Below are 21,486 nucleotides of genomic sequence, written 5' to 3'. Positions count from 1 at the left end.
GTTTGGGTTATTTCCAGTTTTTGGCCATTATGGGTAATGCTGCTATGAACATTCATGCACGAGCATGAACACGTTTTCATTTTTCTTGGATGTATACCTAGGAGTGGAATTGTTGGGTTGACAGCCTGATTGTATCTTATGAGAACCACTGTGGCCTACTTGGTCTTCCAGCTTCTGGCCTGGCTCATTCATGAATGTTTTTACACTGTTGCCAGGGTGATCTTTCTGAATCTTAAATATGATCATGTTATTCTCACATTCATGGCCTTCAGTGGCTCTTCTATTGTTTGGGAAATCAACTATGAACAACCAAGATAAAGATCTCTGCTTTGGTATAGGCCACATTCTACCGGATGGATCTTTATGTCCTAATTTTGCATTAACGTTTTACCATTTTGTCATTCACCCTCTTCATTCTAGCATATGCTTTTGTCCTTTTTTCTACCTTCAGTGTGCTAACACCTTCATGTTTTTCAAACATTACCTTTAACTGAAGCATTACCTTCTATGAGAAATCTTCTCAGACACAGGTCTCTACCCTAATCCTCATACCCTTCAGATTTAGATGTGTCTTCTCAGGTGACTCATAACATGTTCTTCAAGGTTAGCAGACATATGGTTCTATCCAAATGTCCATAAGACATTTGGTCTGCACCAAAAAGTCCTTGATATTTGGTCCTATCCAAAACGTCCATGAACATATGTGGTCCATGCCAAATGGTTTTGGACAGGACCAAATATCAAGGACCTTTTGGCTTGGACTAAATAAGACAAAATATCAAGGACCTTTTGGTGTGGACCAAATGTCTTATGGACATTTTGGATGGGACCAAGTGTGCTGCAAGGGTTCTTCAAACACACATCATAGCCTACAACATATTCTATTATAATAGACTATTTGTTTGCCTTTTCCACTAAACCATGAGAACCTACAGAAGAACCTTAACTTTCTTTATAGTGTGTGTTGCCAGCACAAGGAGTTAATAATTCCTGGAAGAAAGAATTGGAAGAATAGTGTCTCAACATAGACAATTATAAACAATTATGAACAATTATAAATAGCACGACCATGCATCATCCTTGAAATCAGGCCCCATTAAAATAAATTACTACTAAAATCAAAATAAATTCTGTATGTGCTTTGATAATAAAAAATACATTCCTCCTTTGGTCTATTTTTCATTACACCGTGGTGCCTAGGAGTAAAGATAAATATGAAAAGACTCTCAGCTACATGACTTTCTAAGTTGTATTGTTGGCAAGTTATTCTGAATCGTGGAATAATAGTAATGTGTCGTGTTTGCATCTCTCCTTATAGAGATACTTATTTTATATTAACTTTCCAACATCCCTTTGAGAGGGGCATGGCAAATTACTCATTTCTATCTTACATGTCAAAACATTGAGGCTCAGTAAGTAACCAGAATCACAACACTTCTTCTAAAGGTGCTAAATGTCTGTTGAATTTAAGTCCAAACTTAACAGAAAATCACACGAAAATTAATAAGCTAATTTTAAATTTTACCTTTACCGAGGGAAATAAATGTAGGAAGTGGGTAAAAGAAGGTTAGAAGACCCTATGATCACATTTGGCCCTAGTTTCCTGATTAAGTTTTCATCCTCTCTCATCTTTTTGGTTAAAACCAAATGCTCTAATGTTATTGATGATAGCTCTAGTACTTTAACTTTAAATTAAATAAATGAATCAAATGATAGGTAGTGTGACTACTGAAATCATTTGATTATCAGAAGACATGATAAACTTATTTTTTTCTGTGTCAGATTCTAAAAGTCATTAATCCCCAGCAGGGCTTGTTTTTCAAAGCTTATTGAAAATTACAGTACTGCAGTTTTATTTGTACAACTGTAATTATTATTATAGCTTACAAATGTCATCAGATAGTTTTTATTTTATCACAGGAATTTGATCATATATGAATATTTGATTATATTCATGATTTATTTTCAAGTAGGATAATGGTTATGTTTTAAAATGGCCTTTTTAAAATTTATTTTTCTCTTTTTTATTGAATGAAAGATTCTTTACATTTTATAGTGTTTTACAATTTTCAGAAGTTTCACACGAATGATTTCATGTAATCTCATAATAACCCTTTTTACCCCACCCCATATTGTCCCTCCCCTCTCCCCCCTCGCCACTGGTAACCACTAGTTTGTTCTCTACATCTGTGAATCTGCTTCTTTTTTGTGTTATTCAGTAGTTTGTTGTATTTTTTAGATTCCACATATAAGTGATATCATACAGTGTTTGCCTTTCTCTGTCTGACTTATTTCACTTAGCATAATGTCCTCCAAATCCAGCATCTTGCTGCAAATGGCAAAATTTCATTCTTTTTTATGGCTGAGTAGTATTCCATTGTTTATCTATGTACCGCATCTTCTTTGTCAGTTCTTCTGTTGATGGATACTTAGGTTGCCTTCATACCTTGGCAATTGTGAATAATGCTGCTTTGAACATTGGGGTGCATGTATTTTTCTGAATTACATTTTCATTTTTTTTGGATACATACCCAGGAGTGGAATTTCTGGGTCATATGGTATTTTTATTTTCAGTTTTTTGAGAAACCTCCATACTGTTTTCCACCAATTTACATTCCCAACAACAATGTACTAGGGTTCCCTCTTATCAGCTTTCCTCGTCAACATTTGTAATTTGTGTTCTTTTTCATAATAGCCATTCTAACTGGTGTGAGGTCATATCTCATTGTGATTTTGATTTGCATTTCCCTGATGATTAGTGATGTTGAGCATCTTTTCATGTGCCTGTTGGCCATCTGCATTTCCTCTTTGGAAAAATGTCTGTTCAGTTCTTCTACTCATTTTTTAATTGGCTTGGTTTTTTGTTGGGTTTTTTTTGATGTTGAGTTGTATGAGCTGTTTATTTTTTTATTTTTAAACATCTTTATTGGAGTATAATTGCTTTACAATGCTGTGTTAGTTTCTGCTTTATAACAAAATGGATCAGTTATACATATACTTATGTCCCCATATCTCTTCTCTCTTGCATCTCCCTCCCTCCCTCCCTCCCTATTCCACCCCTCTAGGTGGTCACAAAACACCGAGCTGATCTCCTTGTGCTCTGTGGCTGCTTCCCAGTAGCTATCTATTTTACGTTTGGTAGTGTATATATATCCATGCCACTCTCTCACTTTGTCACAGCTTACACTTCCCCCTCCCCATATCCTCAAGTCCATGCTCTAGTAGGTCTATGTCTTTATTCCTGTCTTGCCCCTAGGTTCGTCATGACCTTTTTTTTTTTCTTAGATTCCATATATATGCGTTAGCATACGGTATTTGTTTTTCTCTTTCTGATTTACTTCACTCTGTATGACAGACTCTAGGTCCCTCCACCTCACTACAAATAACTCAATTTCGTTTCTTTTTATGGCTGAGTAATATTCCATTGTATATATGTGCCACATCTTCTTTATCCGTTCATCCGATGATGGACACATAGGTTGCTTCCATGTCCTGACTATTGTAAATAGAGCTGCTATGAACATTGTGGTACATGACTCTTTTTGAATTATGGTTTTCTCAGCATATGTGCCCAGGAGTGGGATTGCTGGGTCGTATGGTAGTTCTATTTTTAGTTTTTTTAAGAAACCTCCATACTGTTCTCCATAGTGGCTGTATCAATTTACATTCCCATCAACAGTGCAAGAGTGTTCCCTTTTCTCCACACCCTCTCCAGCATTTATTGTTTCTAGAATTTTTGATGATGGCCATTCTGACTGATGTGAGATGATATCTCATTGTAGTTTAGATTTGCATTTCTCTAATGATTAATGATGTTAAGCATTCTTTCATGTGTTTGTTGGCAATCTGTATACCTTCTTTGGAGAAATGTCTATTTAGGTCTTCTGCCCATTTTTGAATTGGGTTGTTTGGTTTTTTGAAATTGAGCTGTATGAGCTGCTTGTAAATTTTGGAGATTAATCCTTTGTCAGTTGCTTCATTTGCAAATATTTTCTCCCATTCTGAGGGCTGTCTTTTCGTCTTGTTTATGGTTTCCTTTGCTGTGCAAAAGCTTTGACGTTTCAGTAGGTCCCATTTGTTTATTTTTGTTTTTATTTCCATTTCTCTAGGAGGTGGGTCAAAAAGGATCTTGCTGTGATTTATGTCATAGAGTGTTCTGCCTGTGTTTTCCTCTAAGAGTTTTATAGTATCTGGCCTTACATTTAGGTCTTTAATCCATTTTGTGTTTAGTTTTCTGTATGATGTTAAGGAGTGTTCTAATTTCATTCTTTTACATGTAGCTGTCCAGTTTTCCCAGCACCACGTGTTGAAGAGGCTGTCTTTTCTCCACTGTATATTCTTGCCTCCTTTATCAAAGATAAGGTGACCATATGTGCGTGGGTTTATCTCTGGGCTTTCTATCCTGTTCCATTGATCTATCTTTCTGTTTTTGTGCCAGTACCATACTGTCTTGATTACTGTAGCTTTGTAGTATAGTCTGAAGTCAGGGAGCGTTTCCATACAAATTGTGAAATTTTTTGTTCTAGTTCTGTGAAAAATGCCAGTGGTAGTTTGATAGTCATTGCATTGAATCTGTAGATTGCTTTGGGTAGTATAGTCATTTTCACAATGTTGATTCTTCCAGTCCAAGAACATGGTATATCTCTCCATCTATTTGTATTATCTTTAATTTCTTTCATCAGTGTCTTATAATTTTCTACATAAAGGTCTTTTGCCTCCTTAGGTAGGTTTATTCCTAGGTATTTTATTCTTTTTGTTGCAGTGGTAAATGGGAGTGTTTTCTTAATTTCACTTTAAGATTTTTCATCATTAGTGTATAGGAATGCAAGAGATTTCTGTGCATTAATTTTGTATCCTGCTACTTTACCAAATTCATTGATTAGTGTATGAGCTAATCAATGAATATATGTTGGGTACTAACGCTTTATCAGTCATATCATTTGAAAATATCTTCTTCCATTTAGTATGTTGTCTTTTCATTTCATCAGTGTTTTCCTTTGCTGTGCAGAAGCTTTTAAATTTAATTAGGTCCCATTTGTTTATTTTTGTTTTTATTTCCATTACTCTAGGAGATGGATCCAAAACAATATTGCTGTGATTTATGTCAAAGACTGTTCTGCCTCTATTTTCTTCTAGGAGTTTTATAGTGTCCGCTCTTACATTTAGGTCTTTAATCCATTTTGAGTTTATTTTTGTGTATGGTGTTAGAGAGTGTTCTAATTTCATTCTTTTACATGTAGCTGTCCAGTTTTCCCAGCACCACTTATTGAAGAGACTGTCTTTTCTCCATTGTATACTCTCACCTCCTTTGTCATAGATTGATTGACCTTGATAAGTGTGTGGGTTTATTTTGGGGCTTGGGTTTATTTTCGGGCTCTGTATTCTGTTACATTGATCTATGTGTGATTTTGATACACCACATTGATGAATTGAAGAATAAAAATCATATGATCATCTCAATAGATACAGAAAAAGCTTTTGATAAAATTCAACATCCATTTATGATAAGAACTCTCCAGAAAATGGGCATAGTGTGAACATACCTTAACATAATAAAGGCCATATATGACAAACCCACAGCTAACGTCATACTCAATGGTGAAAAGCTGAAAGCATTTTGTCTAAGATTAGGAACAAGACAAGGATGTCCACTCTTGCCACTTTTTTTCAACACAGTTTTTAAAGTCCTAGCCACAGCAGTCAGAGAAGAAAAAGAAATAAAAGGAATCCAGATTGGAAAGGAAGAAGTAAAACTGTCACTGTTTGCAGATGACATGATATTATACACAGAAAATCCTAAAGACACCACCAGAAAACTACTAGAACTTATCAGTGAATTTGGTAAAGTTGCAGGATACAAAATTAATGAATAGAAATCTGTTGCATTTCTATATACCAACAACAAACTATCAGAAAGAGAAATTAAGGAAACAGTCCCACTTACCATCACATCAAAAAGCATAAAATACCTAGGGATAAAACTACCTAAGGACGTAAAAGACCCCAGAAAACTATAAGACACTGATGAAAGAAATTGAAGACAACACAAACAGATGGAAAGACATACTGTGTTCTTGGATTGGAAGAATTGATATTGTTAAAATGACCATACTACCCAAGGCAGTCTATAGATTCAGTGCAATCCCTATCAAAATACCAATGGCATTTTTCACAGAACCAGAGCAAATAATTTCAAATTTTGTGTGGAAACAAAAAAGACCCTGAATAGCCAAAATAATCTTGAGAAAGAAGATCAGAACTGTAGGCATCACACTTTTCGACTTCAGACTATAGTACAAAGCTACAGTAATCATAACAGTATGGTACTAGCACAAAATGACCTTCTTAACTTTTAGAAATATAAACTGAACTAGTTTATGTATGAAAGATACTTATATGGAATTTGTATAAAATATTATGAGGGGAGGGTGAATGGGAATGGAGAGGAAACAAGATTGTCTATAGCTTATTGTTTGAGGCTGTGCAATATATACATGGGTGTTCATTTTACTCCTTTCTCTATTTTTGTATATGCTTGAGTTTTTACATAGTAATGTGTTAAAATATTTTCCATTTTTGCCTTTGTGATATTATTTTTTTGCCAAGGATGGAGCAGAAGGTCAAATAGAATATTGATATTTTGAATTTCCAATTTCAAAGCTCCTACCAGGAGCTTTAAATGTAAAAGTTGCATGTGGTGGTTTGGTGATAAAGAACTTTGGTGAAGAGACCAGACTGAGTGTAATGATAATTCCACTGAGATCTTGAAATACTCCTATTTGAAGAGCAAAAATGTCCTACTGGGTGTTCCAAAGAAGAGCAAAGTTTGTGAGAAGGCCAAGGACAAGTTGAATATCATATTAAAAGTACTGATGAGATTGAAAATGATACTTGGGTCCTTCTGGGTGACAGACTGTCTTAAATTCTTTCTCAACTGTACCATCATATTTTCTTCCCTTTTTATCATTTTGTATAACTTTTTTTGTTCAGTGTTAGCTTGTTAAATGATATGTTTTAAGCTGGTTATTAATTCACTTTGGTTTTGCAAGAGTAACACTTCCTGATATTCTGTTTTGAGCTCATAACATATTTGCATGTACTTTTTAAAATCCTGATTATTAATGGTTTACCTTTAATGAAGGTAATAGCATTTTCTTTATGAAAACAGGAAAACACTGTGAAGCTAAAGCAGAACTGTACTTTCTTGCTTTTTTCTGGTAATGCCCCTTGGATATAAGAATTCAGTTAGTTATTTGCCCTTTCTAATTTTACTAACCATTTCAGAGAAGTTGGTTCAGCACAATCATTGCCAGTTCTACTCCAAATCAAGAAATCTTTTAAATATCCTTAAAAGCTACCATAATAAGCCCTTGGCATTGTGTGTCTTTAGGGGATAGTTTTCTTTTTCAGGTATTATATTTACTTAATGACATGAAGACTGAGTGGAGGAGGATGCAATAACTTTGCCCAGGAAGATGGAGAAGAAGAGTGGCCACTTGGATCAGTTAGATTTTTAGGAAAAATGAACATTTTAATGGCCTTGTGATTTTCATCAAACCATTTGGAAGGCCGTCCTAACTTACGAGTGGGTTCCTTTGAGTTTGCATCAAAAGCGCAGGGCACTTTCTTGTTATCCTTATCAAGGGTTTGACAGAGTGTTTACTCAGTGAATGTTTGTGAGTTTAAAAAAACTGAAGTGCTATTTGATGGCTTTCTTGGTCATTGCTGCAAGAAGATGACATTTATGGTGAGAGCATACTGTGATATATTCATATGGATCCTTTTATGATGTTCCTAGTTCTAGTATCAATACAAAGTACCACCTCATCACAGGTGACTACTTCAGTCTGTTTTCCATATAGAGTTCTCATTGCCCTATAGAGTACAAGGCTGGAATTCTTTCAGTGGTACTGTTCTTCTAATGATTTTTCTTTAATTTTTTGGTTTTAGTTCTCTTGGTGCCAGGCTTACAGTAAACATTAATTGCTGTTTATAAATCGAATGGATGAAGGAATAATTGCTAGCTGTGTCACATGGGGAATGTTAAAGTTCTCTGAATGTAAGTTTCTTCATATGTACAACAGAGGTGATACTACCTAACTTTAAAGATGTTAGTAAGATAGATAGATATAGCTTATATAAGTTATATATCAATCTTTCTATCTTGCATAGCACAGTAATTGGCAGATCATAGGTACCAAGGAAATGTTAGTCCTCTCTTCTCCCATCGTACCTTGTACTTTTAAAGGGATGTTGCTCACATCCGTACATGTTGCACACTGGACAACTTCATAGGGTGACATTCATGTAGCATATAATATGGATGGCACCACTGAAGATATGTGACCTGAAAAACTAAATAATGACTTTGCATTTTTAACACTCTGTGCCAGTGATTCTGAAAATGTGAGCAGTTAAAAACTCTTGCATCAGAATTAACTAGAAGTGATTTCTAAAAATGCAGATTCCTGTGTCCCTCCAGATCTGCATAAGCAGAATTCCTTGAGGTAGAACACATAGATCTGTATTTTAAACAGCTCCTCAAATAATTATTTTAATAGCTGTATTGTGATATAATTCACATACCAAACAATTTACCTATTTCGCCCAAGTCTTTCTTTTCTTTTCTTTTTTTTGCTATTAAGATTTTTCTTTTAATATTCCATGAGATGTCTTGATTGTACATTTTCCAAAGCACTTTTCCAGCCGCATCTCCCAACCCTTCCAAAAGATTTCTCCAGTCTGTCCAGTGCAATAAAAGATGCTTGATTATAGTTCTGTCCACCTTCTCTTTTCGAAAGCAAATAATCCTAAATGACTTTAATGGTCATACATTCTTATCTAATAAGGAAAAACATTTACAAATATCAGAAACTCAGTTTTGAGACACTTGCATTAAGTGTGAACTGAATCAGCATTTTGTGGGTTTTAAAAAAGGCAGCAGTTCGAATTCAGGACTTGCTGACAAACACATTTCTGCTGAGGGAAGGGGAAGACAGGGATGGTGAATGCTGCATTTCTCCATTGGCCCCAAAGTGCTAATTCCACAAAGGGATACATCAAAAGCAAACATGCAACTGTGGTTTTAAAGCTTTTTACTGCAATATAACAATGAAGTAAACAGTAATTAGACACCTACCAATTTTCCCCCCAAAACAAAGCAAAAAAATATATAAACAGGAAAATAACTCTGCCTATACTTGTACAGCTTCTCAAATCATATTAGAAGGGTCTCACATTCAATGATCAAGAAATTTAAAATAGCAGTAATTATTTTCATTTTAAGAAAAGATTCCCCCTCTACCCCCTCAACCCCAAGTATTTATCATGAAAGAATGGGCTTTCTTACACATTAATTTTATACCTATTTGAAGCAGCAACAGTAACCATCAGTAATTTGGCATTTCTGTTTACAGTTGCTCCAATTTTTTTTTTTTTCAATTTCACAAAGCCATTATCCAGTGTTGCCATAGAATAGGGACCATAGATTCTAGGTAGCAAAGACTCTTTCTGAAACCAATGTTAAGTCAAAGAAGTATAAAGCAGGGCATTACACTAAGTTTCTGGATCTAGTACACTACATGAGTGAAACCCAGGAAAAGTTACCTACTGTTTTATAGAAGAAATAAAGACCTGCAAAAGCTGACTTTTGGTTGTACAATATTGTACACGCTGTGTGGATTTGTGGCATCTGCTAACTGAAGCAGGCATGCACGGTGTTCATCCCCGCCCTGCATTCTAGATCCCCTCTTCCCACCCCCAACAATCCACTACCTTATACCAAGTATGTGGACATGAGCCCAAGTCATCCCAGACGATCCAGTGAACAAAGTTAGTGTAATGCACTGGTGTGAAGTGTGAGATGAATAAAAGTCCCTTTCGATCTTCATCAAAGTTTTGCTGCAGAAGAAAATTGGCAGCCAAGTTCTCATTCCTCTCACGAGCAAAATATGCGTGTATCACAAGTCCTTCAGGAAATCCTAATGCCTTTAACCTTTCTATAGCTTCTTCTTCCTGAGGCGTTATTTGAATGTAGTTCATATGACCACTTCCAGCTTCTGCAATTCCTCCACTGCCACTTCCACCCCCTCCTCCTTGACCCCCCACTTCTTGAACTGGTTCAATATAACATCTGAATAAAATGCTCCTGATGGTGGCTAATTTGCTGCAGTAACTGAGGATTTTCTCGACCTATCTGTTGTAGCGATGCTGGAAGCAGGGAAGGATTCTGTTGAATCATTTGTCTCCTCTGTTCAAACTGAGGCTGATTCCGTAAAAATGCAAGAGGGTATGCTCCAGAACTTGTTGTAGTCGTTGCTGTCGTAGTTGCTGCAGCTGCAGCCACTGAAGACTGAGGAGCCCCACTACTCGCTGCTGGAGGGGGGTCAACCACGGCCTGACTTTCTCTGTCTCCGGGAATTCCCATTAAAAGATACTCCACTGCTCTGTCAGGGTTGTTGAAACTGGCTCTCAGGGCTGCGATTACTTGCTGTCGTTCATGGCCCATTGACATGATCTCAGTTACCATATTCTCCTAAGACTGACTTGTCACAAGTGCACTTGTTGCATCTTCAAAAAGGTTTGACCAAGAAGAATCACCTGATGTACTGTCAGTTGTTGTTGGGCTAGCAGCCACTGGTGTTTCTGCTGGCTTTTCTGCAGGTTTTTCTTGTTTCATTGCACTAGCAGGTGCAGGTTCAGAAGATGCTGTCGTTGATGCTGGAGTGACAGATGCAGGTGTGGGAGTGGGGGCCAAAGTGAGGGCAGGGGTTGGGGCCTGAGCCACAGCTGGTGCTGTGGAGGAACTAACTGTGGTAGTGGTGGCAGAATTAGATTGCTGAGTTGTAGCTGGTGCTGGTGGTGTCGCTGCTTTGGGTCTTGTCACCATAACTACCACGAAGTTTTTCTCATCAATTTTATATTCTTTTAGAGCAGTATCATTATTGAGAATTTTGCCTGCTAAATTAATTTTTGACCTGCTACAGGAAAGGCATCTTTACCCTTTTCAGATTCAGTCTTCTCATTCAGTGCTCTTACCATCTCGTTTGGGTCGATGTCGATCTTGAAGATCTGCTGCTGGAGGGTCTTCAGGGTGACCAGTATGGTGCCGCTGCGCAGCAACGCTGCCCAAGTCTTTCTTAATTATACTGAACCATTGCTCTCTTGGTTCCCTAGTTTAGTGCTCTTTGCCAGAGGAAAACAAAAAAAGAAATGCCCCCACCCTTTTCTTTCTTTGTGATTCTTCGTGGCTCCAAAGTAGCAAATGTTTGTACACATTGTCTTGTACATGTTTCTTCTGGAACTTTCATCACAGTCCTTCATTCTTAGGGCTTGATATCTATCTTTACTTCTACTAGTTTGCATGTGCGCATGCATGCGTGCACACAGAGATGCACACACACACACTCAGGCTTAGAGTCAAATTAGGTTTGAACTGTGGGTCTACCACTTTTAGGCAAGATACACTCTCTTGGTTAACTGAAAAATGAGTCCATAGGGTTGTATGAGAATAAAATGGAATGAAATGTAAGGTGCTTAGTATATTGTGTGACAAATGAGGCTAATAATACCTATTTCATCAAGCTGTGAGAATAAAATGGAAGTTGCTTAGCATATTATGTGGAACATGCTGAACATCTGAAAATGATAGCTATAATTAAATTGGAGAGTAATATGCACCCCCTTATATTCCATAAAGTTACTAATTTTAATAAATTCATCAAACATGTATTGATTACTTACTAAATGCAAGATACTGTGCCTATGGTGCGGTAGGGAACATAAATATAAATATTTCATGAGCTCTGCCCTGAAGGACCTTACCATTTATACAGTACACAAATAACCACATATAATAAATATTTCATAATGGAATGATAGAATAAATGCTGGTGTAGATTTGCAAACAAATTGTTATCAGAACACAGAGGAGAAAGAATTTTAATTTCAGACAGGGGTGAGGTCAGCTTTCATGAAGGAGGTAGGTAGTGTTTAGTCTGGGACTTCAAGGATGGTGAAAATATGGTTATGGAGAAAGGGAAGCCTAGTTTTGCTGGAGAATAGATACAGAATGGAGAGTTTAGGGGGATGTGCCTGAAAGGGGGATTGGATCTTGATCTTAGAGGTATCAAATGACAACCCACAAAGCCTTCAGATGACATGTTGTAGGCAGTTGAGAACTAGTAAAGATTTTTGAGGAAGGCAGTGACATCAGCTGATCTGTATCTTGGAAAAGTTACTTTAGCCGTATGTAGAATATATTCATGGTATAAGAGTTAGGAAATAGAAACTCCATTTATGTGGGTATTCAGGATATTAGCAAGATTGTGAAATAGCAGTTGGGCAAAGGAGGTGCAAAACTATCCTTCCAAACTCAGGACATAGAAGCTGTTTCAAAGCCGCTACTGGTGAAGTCTTGTGGAAAAGTTAGGTGCTGAACTAGGGCAGTGCCAGTGAGAATAGAAAGAAAAGGAAAGAAAGGTGGGGAGAGGGGGATACACACATACTCAAGAGATAACTGGATTAACTAATGGATATATAACATAAAAAGAAATGAAAATACCTGCAAAATAATGTAAATTTATTCTGAATAAATCAAGCAAGGCTATTTTGGAAACTGCAGCAACCCTTTATATTGTTCCCTAAAACACTTTACGACAAAAATGAACACACACATCAAAATATTGACTGTTTTCACTTGAAAATTTAACCTGTTTTTCTATTTATGCATGTCGTCTTTTGTGTCTCAAAGTATTTTGTTTTATTTGTGTATAGACTTTTAGGTATTTATGGGTTTTGCTTACTAATGTTGATATGAGGGAAATTTATTGATTTATTTTAATATTTTTATTTTTATACTGAGTTCTCTAATTAGTCCTAATTGTTTTTCAGTTAGTATTTCATATTTTTTCAGGCAGTCCTCTTTCCAAGACTCATATACTTCTTATTTTTCTTGACACGTCATTAGCTAGAACTTTTAAAGTAATATTAAATAATAGCCATAAGATCTGGTTACTTATTTTTAACTTAGTCTTTTACTATTAAATAGGATTTTTTGAGGCATAATTGACATATAACATTGTGTAAGTTTAAGGTGTGCAAAAAGTTGATTTGATAAACTTATGTATTGCAAAATGTTTACCACCATAGCCTTAGCTAACACCTGTCTCATGTCACATAATTACCAATATTTTTTTTGGTGGTGGTAACATTTAAAGCCTACTCCTCTCTTAGCAACTTTCCAGAACAAAATACAGTATCATTAACTATAGTCACCATGCTGTACATCCAGAACTTATTCATCCTATAATTGGAGGTTTGTACAGTTTGACCAACATCTGCCCACCCCCAGCCCCTGATAACCATCATTCTAGTCAATGATCAATTTTACATTCCAATATTAAAATACATATTAAAGCTCCAGTAATTTTTGTAAAGGTATTATTTTTGTAGGGATGGACAGACACATCAGATACAACTATGGAGCAGAATAATGAGTACACAAGTTTAAATACAAATGTAGCAATTTAAAATATTTATTTCAAATAGTGGCCCCCAAAAAGGTTTATTTTTCGAATTACATTTGGGAAAGTTTTATCATTTGAAAAGAAAGAAGTTGGATCCTTACTGTGTAGCATACACCAAAATTAACATTAGGCGGATTAAAGATATAAATATAAAATTGAAATTTTACTAGAGAAAACTTTAGATGAATATTTATGTGACATTGGGGTGGAAAATGCTTTTAAAAATATAACCATAAAGGAAGAAAGCCATACTGGAAAAAGACCAATGGATTTAACTATATCATAAGCATTAAAGGTTGTCATTAAATATTTGAATTACTAATATTAAATCCAAGAATGCCAACAGTCCATGGTGGAAATTCTAATCTTAACTGTAATATACCTGTCATATTTAGATGGTAGTTGTTTTTGTTTGTTTGTTTTAACAATTCAAAATGTGGCTCCTTTTTCTGCCTTTGATTGCTTTCTGTAGAAATTCCCCCAGATGCCAGGCCAAATTTCTCACCCAGACTCTGGAACTCGAGTCGCCTATCCAACAGGGCATTGATGCCGCGAAGTTGGCATCACCTCTCTTATTAGCTTCAAGAAGACTTGAGACAGAAGCCGTCAACCCTTCATCTTTGGCATCTAGGTGGCTGTGAAACATATCACAATTTAGTCAAAAGAGATAATCTTGTCTGGTTATATTTGAAGAAAATCATATTTAAAGAATGCATACTCTTTTCCTTTCCTTTTTTTACACAGTTGTTCACAAACACAGGAAAGATTGTTAACTTCTTATACTGTTTCCACTTGTAAATTAAAGAAGAAATTCTGCAGAAATTGAGAAAGAGAGCAAAGACACTGATTTTCTGAAATAAAATATTTAAGGATCTGCAGCCAATAATAATTTTATTCCCAAAAGCAGAGCAATTGAAGCCATTTCCAGCCATCAGTACACAAATAGAAAGCAAAATCTTATAATTCTCTTGTGTTTAAAGACAATAGTTATTTAAAACAATTTGTTTTAACTCTAGAGTTTCTTAAATCTCTTAATTACTGCTAGAAAATATTGTCAAATTGTATGCAAACTTCAGCATATTAAATTTTGGAGTCCATGTAGGTAACAATCATTTATTTATTTATTTTTTAATCTTTGAGTAAGCATTGGGAATTAATGATTCCCCTAGTTTTCTTACCTGCAAAAAAATGTGAACTCTCTTACCTACTCCACCAGAGTTTGATTAAAGACATACATATGACAGTGGACCAAACTATATCATAGTATGTCAATTTTCTATGAGATGTTAATAAGTATTCCTTGGTAAATAGTTCTATGGTTGAACAATTTGGGGAAAAACTGGAATCATTGTAGGTAAATTTAATAAATGCCTGCAGGATTTCTCAGACCTTTTAATTTGCTAAAATGTATTTTGATGCTCTAAGGGATGTTCATAGCATCCAGCATGTCCTGCAAGCATTTTGCACACAGTATATATTGATATCTTTTGAGAAAGTTGCACTATGTTGAATATAATTTGGAAACTGCTACTGCAAAGCCATATAGAATATCCAGTATGAAAAGCTGTACATCATGTTGTAGTAGCTGTTGCTATTAATTCATCTAAATGCTATTTATTGAGGACATTCCCTTGAAGAAGCCATGCTGGATGGCTTTGTAACTAGAAATCTGTTCTACTTCAGCTTTATACTGTGGCTTAGATCCAGTGCTTCATGTATGAACACAAATAAATATGACCAGGTCAAGTAATTCCATGCCATCTAAGAGAGGGTATTTCAGGTTTGATTATTTAATTTAAAAGGCAGCTCACTGGTCTTACCTCCTTTTAACCATTGTGCATGTGGTTAATAAGTGAAGTATGAATTCCTTTCAATGTTTTTCATATTAATATGTTTTATCACCACTTTTAAAATTTTTTGTGGGAAAGGCTAGTCCCTAGACAAGGATTAACACAGGAGTTTTCTATTGCTTAACTTGTTTCTAATTTCTTACGAGTTTCTTTTATGCATTTTCCTGTGCTAAAAATACAATCATATACAAATTTATAACATATAATCCCCTTCTATATTTTGGGAATCAATTTACCTCTGAATGAGATAGTAACTACTTCATAGAAATCACTATGTTTTTTAAAGTATGTTTTACATGTGTTCAAAATGAAGGATAATATTCATGTTATAATAGTTTGGTACATTGTGTACAAGGAAGAGTAGTGTACAAACTAGCTTGAAGATGGTATGCCTTGAGGGTTGTGGGATAGAAAGGCATAGTCTTTCTAATACAAGAATGTACATCAGAGGTGTGAACTAGAAATTATAGCTCTGCCTTATTGGGACATAACACGAGCTCAAGTGACCCCTGCTCTCCTTGTTCATCTATCTCTGACACTTCCCATTAAGAAGACACGATTGGGTAGCTTTTCCGTGATCCAATATGAAACATCTCTGATAAACAAGGTTGCAGATCAAGGTATCTCAGAAAGGCAGTCGGCCTCCTAGTGCCCTGACTTCCCTTTGGCTTGTGCACAAATTCATCCCAGGCCCAGTTAGTGGAGGGCAGCCCCTAGGATAGTTTCTCTCTGTTCACATTCCACAAGATCCAGGCAGAGCTGCTCTGTAAAAAAGATGTTCACATGGTGCCTTTTTTTTCTTAGAGGGGCAATGTTTTAAATACTTGGAGACTTCACGGCATGTCAGGTACACAGATTTGAAGTAATACAGGTGAGAGGTTCTTGTGACAATTTATGGAAAGTAACATTTTAATCTAGAGCTCTATGTTTGTGGGCAGCATGAGACAAGTCTAGATGAAAACCTGTTCACTTTTATATATATACTCTGTAGATTTTGTAATGTGCTGAGTGTGTCCTCATAAATGTAGTTAAATAGCTGCAATTAGAAAACATGTTCTGGATGAGTGTCACAATTAAATGGTAAACTACATATATTGGTATTTATTTATTTATTTTTAAACATCTTTATTGGAGTATAATTGCTTTGCAATGGTGGGTTAGTTTCTGCTTTATAACATATATTGGTATTTAAAGTTGGTACAGATAGTAATAGAACTTTATAAAATGCATGTATGAAATAAACATATATTTGTCTTTAAATTAATGGTTCTCAACACTATTTTATTCCTCAACACAATACCCATGATCCAGCACATTCCTATCAGTAATACTTTCTCTACAAACTGTGCTTCTGGAATGAGGGCCATTGGCACCAATCTTTGTGGGGGGTGGGGGGGAAATGGAGTTTGAAAACATGTTGTTGAAGATTTTTCCAAGTGGAGTTGACTTATCTGGCATAATCAAGACAAATGTTATTAGGCTAAAGCAGGTACCATAAAAATAGATTATACACTTGATATAAACATTTTTTAACGTCTTTATTGGAGTATAATTGCTTTACAATGGTGTGTCAGTTTCTGCTTTATAACAAAGTGAATCAGTTATAGATATACATATATCCCCATATCCCCTCCCTCTTGCGTCTCCCTCCCTCCCACCCTCCCTATCCCACCCCTCTAGGTGGTGCCAAAGCACTGAGCTGATCCCCTGTGCTATGTGGATGATTCCCACTAGCTAGCTATTTTACGTTTGGTAGTGTATATATGTCCATGCCACTCTCTCACTTCATCCCAGCTTACCCTTCCCCCTCCCCACATCCTCAAGTCCATTCTCTAGAAGGTCTGCGTCTTTATTCCCGTCCTGCCCCTAGGTTCTTCAGAAACTTTTTTCTTTTTTTAGATTCCATATATATGTGTTAGCATACGGTATTTGTTTTTCTCTCTCTGACTTACTTCACTCTGTATGACAGACTCTAGGTCCATCCACCTCACTACAAATAACTCAGTTTCATTTCTTTTTATGGCTGAGTAATATTCCATTGTATATATGTACCACATCTTCTTTATCCATTCATCTGTCAATGGACACTTAGGTTGCTTCCATGTCCTGGCTGTTGTAAATAGAGCTGCTATGAACATTGTGGTACATGACTCTTTTTGAATTATGGTTTTCTCAGGGTATATGCCTAGGAGTGGGATTGCTGGGTCATATGGTAGTTCTATTTGTAGTTTTTTAAGGAACCTCCATACTGTTCTCCATAGTGGCTGTATCAATTTACATTCCCACCAACAGTGCAAGAGGGTTCCCTTTTCTCCACAACCTCTCCAGCGTTTTTGTTTGTAGATTTTTTGATGATGGCCATTCTGACTGGTGTGAGATGATATCTCATTTTAGTTTTGATTTGCATTTCTCTAATGATTAGTGATGTTGAGCATTCTTTCATGTGTTTGTTGGCAATCTGTATGTCTTCTTTGGAGAAATGTCTATTTAGGTCTTAAACACAAAAGACCCCCAGTAGCCAAAGCAATCTTGAGAAAGAAAAACGGAGCTGGAGGAATCAGGCTCCCTGACTTCAGACTATACTACAAAGCTACAGTAATCAAGACAGTATGGTACTGGCACAGCAACAGAAATATAGGTCAATGGAACAGGATAGAAAGCCCAGAGAGAAACCCACGCACATATGGTCACCTTGTTTTTGATAAAGGAGGCAAGAATATACAATGGAGAAAAGACAGCCTCTTCAATAGGTGGTGCTGGGGAAACTGCACAGTTACATGTAAAAGAAATAAACATTTTTAAAAATAAAAATACAAGTACATTCATTTATTAATCTTTTCAAGTAGTGCCAGACCTTTTCCTTAAATATCGGTTTCCTTATTTGAAATCTAAGTCTTTTTGGCAATAACTCTGTTCTTAATGCATCATCTACCATTTCCAGTTTCAGTTTCTTTAAAAGGGAGTAAAACATAAATGTAATTGTGAAGCAGTATGACTACAGAATCCTCCTGTATTTTTTATTTGCCCCCATCTTTAAGAGTTGATTCATCCACACCTAATTTAACAGGACTTTGTTTTAGTGACCTTTGGGTTTTTTGTGGTCAGATGATGAGGGACATTTTTAATTCTTTAACAACCCTTTATTGAGGCATGGTTGATATGTAAAAAGTTGTAAATATTTAACGTATATACAATTTGACGAGTTTGGGGATAAATACACACTTGTAAAACCTTCACAACTGTCAAGACCATAAATAAATCTATGGCCTCCTGAAGTTTCCTCCCGCCCATATCATTATTTTTTTGGTGTGTGGTAAAAATACTTAACATGAGATCTATCCTCTTAGTAATGTGATCCAGCAATCCCACTTGTGGGTATTTATGCAAAATTTAAATCAGAGTTTTGAAGAGATACCTGCATTCTCATGTTCCTTGCAGAAGTATTCACAATAGCCAAGACGTGGAAAAAATGTAAATGTCCATCGACAGATGAATGGATAAAGAAAATGTAGTATATACATACCGTGGATTGTTATACAGCGTTAAGAAAGAAGGAAATCCTGTTATTTGCAACAACATGGATGGACCTGTAGTACATTATGCTAAGTGAAATAAGCCAGATGCAGAATGACAACTGCTGTATGATTTCACTCATATGTAGAGACTCCAGCCTTTCAAAATTTTCAACTTAGTTTTTATAGAAACAACCTTTTTATTTTGCACTCACATTTGATCCCTTTGCATAATTTGTAATTTCATAATTACATTATATAGTAAACTAGCAAACATAGGTTCTAGAACAAACACAGTAGACTTATTAAGTAGACTTAATAAGGAAGCATACACTGTGTTGAGGGAACAGAAACGTCCTTTAATCCAAAAAGTCTATTATAAAAAAAAATTCCTGATCTCAAAATCTCCTTCCAAGAGTTCATGATAAGTCCTTCCTAGTTCCTTGGCCTTTGCTCTACTTTTCTATTCACCTGCTTCCTTGATTGAGGTCAATACCATCTGTTAAATACAGTTTTAAAATCAGTCAGTACCACGTGTTGAATACAGTTGACCCTTGAACAACACAGATTTGAACTGTGTAGGTCCGCTTACATGCAGGGTTTTTCAGTAGTAAAAATTACAGTATTACATGATCCACAGTTGATTGAATTTGTGCATAAGGGGGAGCCACGGATATGGAGGGCAGACTATAAGCTATATTCGGATTTTCATCTGTGCAGAGGGTCGGTGCCTCTAACTCCTGCATTGTTCAATGGTCAACTGTATTGCCATCTTCCTGAATGAATTGATTTCTTCTTCCTGTAAAAAATGGAATCTATGGATATTTTTAGCCCTCTGACATGTCTTATTTATTAAGGAGGAGGGTCACTTCTCGACTGCCCAGGAACTTATGAGCCTGACAAGACCAGGGAAGAAACTCACTTCAGTCTTGTTTCTCTGCTTTACCTCTTTTCTTGCCTAGTTTTTCAATGGTGTAAATTGCCCAATCTATCACAGAGTGTTTTCAGAGCCTGCCGCTCAACTTAAGCAGGATGAGCTGTGAGCATCAACTTTAGCGGGGGCTCCAGAATTCATATAAACCTTATAGAAAAAAATTCTTGGGGGCAGTCTAATGGACACTGCTTCCAGACCAAATCAAGAGATGGAAGTTGCCAGGGCAAGCGTTCCTCAGGAGGCACCCTTCTGCAACACCCTGCATATTAACAGCCAAAGAATCAAGCCATAAATCCCCATCCTAATTGTACATCAAAATTAACTGTTGAGTTTTGAAAATACAGTAACCTGGGTCATCTCTCACAATCACCAAATCGGAATATTCCAGAGCAGGAGCCCAGATGAAGGAATTAGTTTTTAAAACATTACGGGCGATTACAATTTTCAGCCAAGTTTGAAAAGTCGCTGGAATAAATATATGAAACATAGTTGTATTTTTGGAAAAGTGAGTTTCTAAATGATAAATGTTTTCCTTCTTACATATGGATGTGCCTTTTAGTTTGGAATTTCTTCTGCAACAGCAAATGAAGTCATTGCAGAAACTGAAAAACACACCTTCTGATGTAAATCTGTTTGGGAAAAAAAGGGGTTGGCTCAGTGAATGGGTGCCAGGCAGGCAGCCTGTCCTCCAAGGTTCTTTGCTGTTCCCTCTGAATCCAAAGGAGGGCTCTTGCTTGAAGCAGCTGCTTCTCAAAACATTAATGTGCATAAGGATCCCCTGGGATGGGTGGGAGAGGTTGTTAAATGTAGATGCTGACTCAGCAGATCTGAGGTGGGGCCCGAGAGTGTGCATTTCCAATGAGCTCCTTGGTGATGCTGCTGCTGCTGCTGGTTCAGGGATCGCTCTGCGTAGCCAGAGTTTCAGCAACATTAATCCACCAGTTTTCAACAGCTGCATCTTCTTGGCATTCAAAACTTAGGTCTGTGTTCTCTGATATTTGTTTTCCGTTTACAACTGCTAAAAGTTATTTGCTACCATCCACGGATTATTTCTCTAAGAAATAAAAGAAAGAAGAAGAAAAGAAATGTAAACCCTTTAATCACCTTAAATGGAGGTGGGATGTATTCACGCTAGACCATTAATGGTGTCAGCTCTTTGCATGTGAATACCGGGAACTGGGTCAGCTCTCTGTAATCCAGGAGATCAGATCAGCTACATTCCTAATAGAGCTAGCCACCCGCCATCCATCTCCCCTTCAGGCCCACGTCACTAAATGCCCGTGACTTATTTTTTTCAGGGTTATTTGTTAATTGCAGATGTTGTAGATGATTGATTAGTATGACTATACAAACATGGTGGACATCATGGGGGTGTTTTGCCTTTCTTTCAGTGTATTATCATTGGTGCAGCATTTCTAGTGTGATAGGAATTTTTTCTTTTATAGTGAAGTATGAATTTTGGACTGAATTCTAATGCAGAGTGTATGAATCCTTCTTAGAGATAACTGTGTTCCCATGTTTCCTCAAAAAGCAAAAATATTTTAGTGAGTGTTGTCACTGTGTTTGTCTTCATGCAGCCCAGTGAATGTCTGCACCCTTGAGTATTGAGGAAAAACTCTCTTTCTTTTTTCACTTATAAAAAGGCCTATAATGCAGCAAAAATT

General features: G+C 36.4%; 1 pseudogene; it reads right to left on the bottom strand.

The window, feature by feature from the left end:
* Nucleotides 1-9,738: 9,738 nt before the first annotated feature.
* Nucleotides 9,739-11,391, bottom strand: LOC111169574 (lysine-specific demethylase RAD23B pseudogene; annotated as a pseudogene).
* Nucleotides 11,392-21,486: the final 10,095 nt, after the last annotated feature.

The sequence above is a fragment of the Delphinapterus leucas genome, chromosome X (assembly GCF_059928025.1).
Source record: "Delphinapterus leucas isolate spDelLeu-1000000601 "Yukka" chromosome X, BTC_Dleu_Yukka2, whole genome shotgun sequence".
In the NCBI taxonomy this organism is placed as follows: domain Eukaryota; kingdom Metazoa; phylum Chordata; class Mammalia; order Artiodactyla; family Monodontidae; genus Delphinapterus; species Delphinapterus leucas.
This window is presented reverse-complemented; position numbering and strand designations above follow the sequence as displayed.